Source organism: Dermacentor variabilis, chromosome 3 (assembly GCF_050947875.1).
Source record: "Dermacentor variabilis isolate Ectoservices chromosome 3, ASM5094787v1, whole genome shotgun sequence".
NCBI lineage: Eukaryota > Metazoa > Arthropoda > Arachnida > Ixodida > Ixodidae > Dermacentor > Dermacentor variabilis.
This window is the reverse complement of record NC_134570.1, coordinates 157,733,771-157,739,770: the sequence shown is the minus strand read 5'-3', so window position 1 is coordinate 157,739,770 and position 6,000 is coordinate 157,733,771.

The following is a 6,000-nucleotide window of genomic DNA, read 5'->3' as shown; positions in this document are numbered from 1 at the left end:
ACATATTCCATAGACCTTCTAGGAAAAGTTAGTTCAGAAAATTCTGACTGCAGTGTCTAGGGAAGCTGCCAGCAAGGTGGTTTAGGCAACATAGCAATTAGGGTTAGTGCATGGTTTTGGCTAAACATGTTCCTTCCGGCTTGGTTACCTCGCAAACGTATTTTTCACCAGAATATCGCGTTTTAACTGCTAACAACTCGCAGTGAGCGCAGTCTAATTTGTCTAACGTTAGCGCAGTCTAATTGCTTTCTGCATTTAGAAGAATGGGATTGGATGAAAATTTAGGCGACTAAAGGCTAGTAAACAGCCTTAAATAAGCTAATAATATCGTCTTTGACACCAGCACGAATATTCGACAAATCTAAATAACTGCAGCGAAGAAGACTGGCGCAAGTCTTGAAGAGGCCGGCATGGGCGCATTGCGGGTCTGAACGGAGAGAGGAGCATACATATGTGCGCATATGGCGGGGGACGACTAATAACCATTTGCGGCCATCGGAAGCGCAATTTCGACGATAGAGAACACCATCCCGTAACCCAAAATAAGAAGCTTGGCGGCGGATTGCGCGTCAAGGGCGTGTTGTTGAAGTGTCCGAAACGCAATCCATAAGTGCCGCAATCCAGGGATCTTTGCGTTGCTCCACAGCCATGTTGGCGTGCACAGGCGACGAAAACGCCGATTCGATGACTGAAATGCAAGTCATGTCACTTGGTGTGGGCAACCGGAGAAGGCATCCGCGTCGGTGTGTTTACGGCCAGACCGGTAAATGGCACGTATGTCGAAGTCTTGTAACCCTAGAGCCCATCGCGCAAGGCGGCCAGGCGGATCTTTTTAGAGCCGTACAGGTAGGGTCGGAATTTTCCAAGGGCCCAGATGATAGCCAGACACACCTTTTCGGTGACGGAGTAGTTGGATTCCGCTTTCGTTAGTGTTCGGCTTGCGTAGGCTACTACGTATTCATCATGCCCACAGCACTAAGTCCTACGCCCTGGCGTCGGTGTGGACTTCCGTGGGGGCCGTGGGGTCGAAATGGCGCAGTACCGGAGGCGAAGTGAGCAAACGCTGCATTATTTCAAAAGCATAGTCGCAAACTGTGGCCAAAATAGAAAGTCGTGTGTCGTCGCGAAGCAGCTGAATCAAGGGAGCAATGGTAGAAGCGAAATTCCGGATAAAACGACGAAAGGAGGAGCAGAGCCCGATAAAGCTCCCAAGTTTTTTCAGAGTCGTGGGTTTCCGGAATTCGGCGACGGCGCGAAGTTTGGAAGCATCAGGTAGTATGCCATCTTTCCATACGACGTGTCCGAGTATTGCAAGCTGCTTGGCTCCAAAGCGACATTTCTTCAAGTTGAGCTGGAGGCCTGCCTCGGTGATGCGCTGCAGGACTTGTTCGAGACGGTACAGATGTGTGCGAAAATCTAGAGTAAAGACGACGACATCGTCAAAGTAACATAGGCATGTCTTCCATTTTAGCCCATGAAGGAGATTGTCCATCATTCGTTCGAATGTTGCAGGGGCGTTGCGAAGCCCAAACGGCATAACGTTGAATTCATATAGGCCGTCTGGGGTCACGAAGGCTGTCTTCAGGCGATCGGCAGGATTCATAGACACTTGCCAATAGCCTGAGCGTCAATCCAGCGAAGAAAAATACTCTGCGCTTTGCAAACAACCCAGATCATCGTCGATGCGCGGTAGAGGGTAGACATCTCTGCGAGTTATGTTATTAAGACGGCGGTAGTCAACGCAAAATTGAATTGAGCCATCTTTTTTCTTAACCAGGACTACAGGTGACGCCCAGGGACTGTTCGAGGCTTGAACCACTTCACGCTCAAGCATTTCGCTTACTTGATTTTCAATAACACGGCGCTCCGCGGGTGATACACGATAAGGCCTCTGGTGCAGTGGTGCGTGGGTGCCGGTGTCGATCTCGTGACGTACAGTCGATGTGGGGCCTAGTGGAGTTTGTTGACAGTCGAACGTAGATTAGTATTTCCGTAGAAGGCTGAGAAGCTGCGAACGCTACGTAGGGCTCAGGAGGGCATCTACTGAGCTATGGAAGACGTCTTGCGTAGGCTGCGAACAACGCAAGCTATAAGTCAACTAGTGCACCTATGAACAGGTGTTGTCAAGAGGTGCGCCAAAGATAGTCACTGAGTGGGCAGGCTGAAGACGTCCAAAGCACTCGCCATGACGTAAGACGAGGGGCGTGGCCTTAGTGTTGGAAACGAGCAGTCGCGTGCAGCCACCGCTGACAGGACAGCGAAGGGAAGGGAACACCGTCGGCGAACAAAAAGGTCCGATGGGATAAACAGGGCAGTAGTGTCAGTGGCGAAAGTAGAGCAGGCATTCGCAATCACAGAAGAGTGCGGAGGGATCGTGGTTTCTTCTGTAACGGCCAGTTTGTCACCAAAATCGTCAAAGTCATGTAAACGGGTATCCGGAAGCGGAGAAAATTCAACTTCGGCGCGAGAACAATCAATGATGGCCTGATGATCGGAAAGGAAGTCCCACCCCAAGATGACGTCGTATGAACAGGATGAGGGGACGACGAACTCGACTGTATACGTGTATCCTTGAATGACGATGCGGGCGGTACATGCGGCAACGGGGATAATGCACTGGAAACTTGCAGTCCGGAGTTACAGCGCAGATAGTGGCGTCAATACTTTTCGAAGCTTGCGGCAAAGTTACGTAACTGCTGAAACGGCGGCGCCTGTGTCGACTAATGCCGGTGTGACGACTCCTTCTACAGATATTTCAATTACGTTCGTCAGAAGAGAGCGAGGCTTTGTGTGGTTCGACTGGAACGCATTTGTAGCGAATAAAACTGGCGCGCCCTATGGATGCACTATTATCATCCGCCCGCCGACAAAGAGGGGCTCGCGCTCTCGGTGTCTGACGCTTGACTGAGACGGTCGCGTTCCTGACTGCTCAATAAACCGCATTACATAACAAATAATTCCATGATAGCTGAAAAATCGCAGCTACCAGAGTTCACTCTACGTAGTTTAGTAGGAAAATATGACAAAGGAGTGTATCCAAGGGAGATACTGAGCCCGTGAATCCCCTCTACCCCGATCTGGCATTAACGGCCATGCGACACCTGCCTATGCGTCGCCCGCCTTTAAAAAACGTCAACCGTTAATATGCGTCGTGGCCAGGCACGTAACCAAGGGGAGGCCCGGTGGGGCCCGGGACCTCCCCGATATAAAGCGGCATAGCCCCCCGCCACTCCCCGCCCACGCCACCACTCCTCACAAGCATTCGTAAAGCACCGGCAAATCAATCTATTCGGCGGTCAACATTTTGCTGCCTTTTACAGCGAAAGCTGTATAGGGCTAACTTTCCGTAGTTTTTTCGGCGTCCGTCAGCAGAAAAAATCATCATGTGGGCCGGTCCGGGGGATAGTGCAGCAAGGGTCCAAGCTCGGTGGCACATACCCCAGTGGGCTCGGGAACTTGTAACGCGCCGTTCGAAATCTTCGGAATGGCCTCACACATGGTGATCACTGCTTAACGCCTGCGTCACCTCCGCCGCGGGTGGGAAGTAAAAAAAAAAAGGCGGCCGGAAGTGGAGAATTCCGTGTGTTTTGAATGGCGCTTATGCAGTTATCAGTGGAGCGGCCTGACGTAGCCGCTTCTCTGCTGTGGTTATGTGGATGTTTTTCTACCCTTTCGCGGTGGGCGCAGTACGTCTAGAACCGCAGCATCCTGCGCTCTACGCGGTTGTACGGGACTAGTGACCACGAATCGTTACGCAACTTCCCGGATAACAACACGAGTCGGATTTGGCACTTAAATTGGTAGACCAGTAAACGAGAGATCCAGAAGAATTCTGATTGTTTAGCAAACATATATATATATATATATATATATATATATATATATATATATATATATATATATATATATCTGTAGTTCTTCCAGAGCTAATGCAAAAAACGCTACTAGAAATCTTTATTTTACACTTTCGCTTGTTTACATGTTCTTGGCAGTGTTCTTCGTGCGCTTCTGTCATGCGCGAGTCCATTTGATGTGGTTACAATTGTTTGCCAAGTAAAGGAGAGGTGTATCTCACAGGCGTACCTGTGAGGTACACCTTATTTCAATTCTCTTTTGCGGGTTTACGCGTCTTTATGGCGAATAGCGGGCATTACTCACATTCGCACTAGTAAAGCTGCCTCCCCCCCCTTATTTGCATAGAAAGTTACCTTGGATTGGGCCCCCCCCCCCGGAAAAAAATCAGGAGTACGTGCCTGTGCGCGGCCATACGTCTGAGTATACATCCGAGTCAACAAGAGTAACAGGCAAATTCTCACCCGCACCGGTGGGTCGTAGACCGTGCACCCGCTGAGGCTGCCGTCGGCCAAGACGGGTATGGCCACGTTTTTCCACTCCTGGACGGGCACGTGCAGAAATTCGTCGGGCGGGCGACACCAGTGCTCCACGGGACGACCGATGAGACGGTACGCGAACGCGTGCAGCAGAAGCACCGTCAGGCAAAGCACGGCGCAGAGCAGCAACCTCCTCTGGAACTTGCCGTGGCCCAGAACGACGTAGACGTTCTCCTGGATGATGGCCCTCGCGTCGGAGGAAGTCACGAAGCCGCCCAGGATGCTCCGTGGCAGCGAGGCTGCCTCACCTGTGCCGGCCTTCGCTCCCGATTCCATGGCGTCGACGGTGGCGAAGGCAGAAGCGCCGGCGCTGCTGGCGTTGTAGACGTAAGCAGGGGCGGACCTGGGCGCGGGGTACGTGGCAGCGAAGGCAGCCCTTCTGCTAAAAATCTTGTCGCTGGTGTAACCGCAGCCGAAATCTATGGAGACGAAGGATGGGAGCCGTCAGCGCGCGTCACGGCAACGGCAGCGTTCCCGTTTTTTCACCTTCAACGATATGCTGCAGCGAGGTTTTGAACAGCAGCGAAGATTTCATTCGCGTCTTCTTTGAAGCTCGTGGATGCGCGCGCACCGTGAACGCGACAGTTGGTGCATCCCAAGCTTCCTCGTCGCCTTTAAAGAATTAGGCAGGGAATTTTTTCTCTCGAAGGATTTCTTGCAGGGCATACTGAGAGATGTCAAGGTTAATCCGCGACATTTCATATAGGCATGTCGACAGTGTATTTGCGAAGAAGTGTTTCTTATGTTGTTGTTCTCCTATACTGTAACTCCTGACACTGCGGCTCATATTTATTTATTTCAAAGTACCTTACAGGCCCCAAGGGGAGCATTGAGTAAGGGGGGCGTCATTGAACAAATGACAAGAGAAAACAGACATATGAGCGCTAAAAAATGTGAGAGTTAAAAATGTTTGTAATGATCACATGCTTCCAAAACAGTGTTAAAAAAACGCTAAATCAATACAAAGAGTTATCGAGAAAGGAATGAAAAGTACATTTCACCCTAACATAAAAGGCGATGTAACACTTGCGCAAAATAACGTACATAGCGCGAGTACGTAAAGCAAACAAAATTGAAACCACAATAACAATAACAAGAAAGTCACGTATTATATGACATGACATATGTACAGATGAAGGTATTTGTTATGATGAAGACTGTAGGTTAAGTAGTTGTCTAAATTTATCATTGCTCATTTGAGCGACAGTGCTATTAGGAAGCGAATTCCATAACTGAATCGCTCGTGGTAAAGCCGAGAAGTTAAATGCGTTAGTGTTGCCATAAATGCGAGTGAGACTTAAATCACTATAAAGTCGTCGTGATGTGCAAGACGCGCGTTCCAGTGGCAAGTTTGGTGGCTTGATTTGGTGAACATATCTATGGAGCAAGGACAGGAGTGCTATGTCACGTCGGCTACTCAATGATTGAAGGGAAAGGTCGAGTTTTATTTGAGTAATGCTTGACTGGTAGCTGTAATTTCGGGAAATAAATCGACTAGCTCGGTTTTGGATGGCTTCTATCATGTGGATTAGGTATTCATGGTAGGGAGACCATATAGGGGACGCGAACTCGAGCTGAGGGCGTACAAATGATACGAATGCTAATTTAC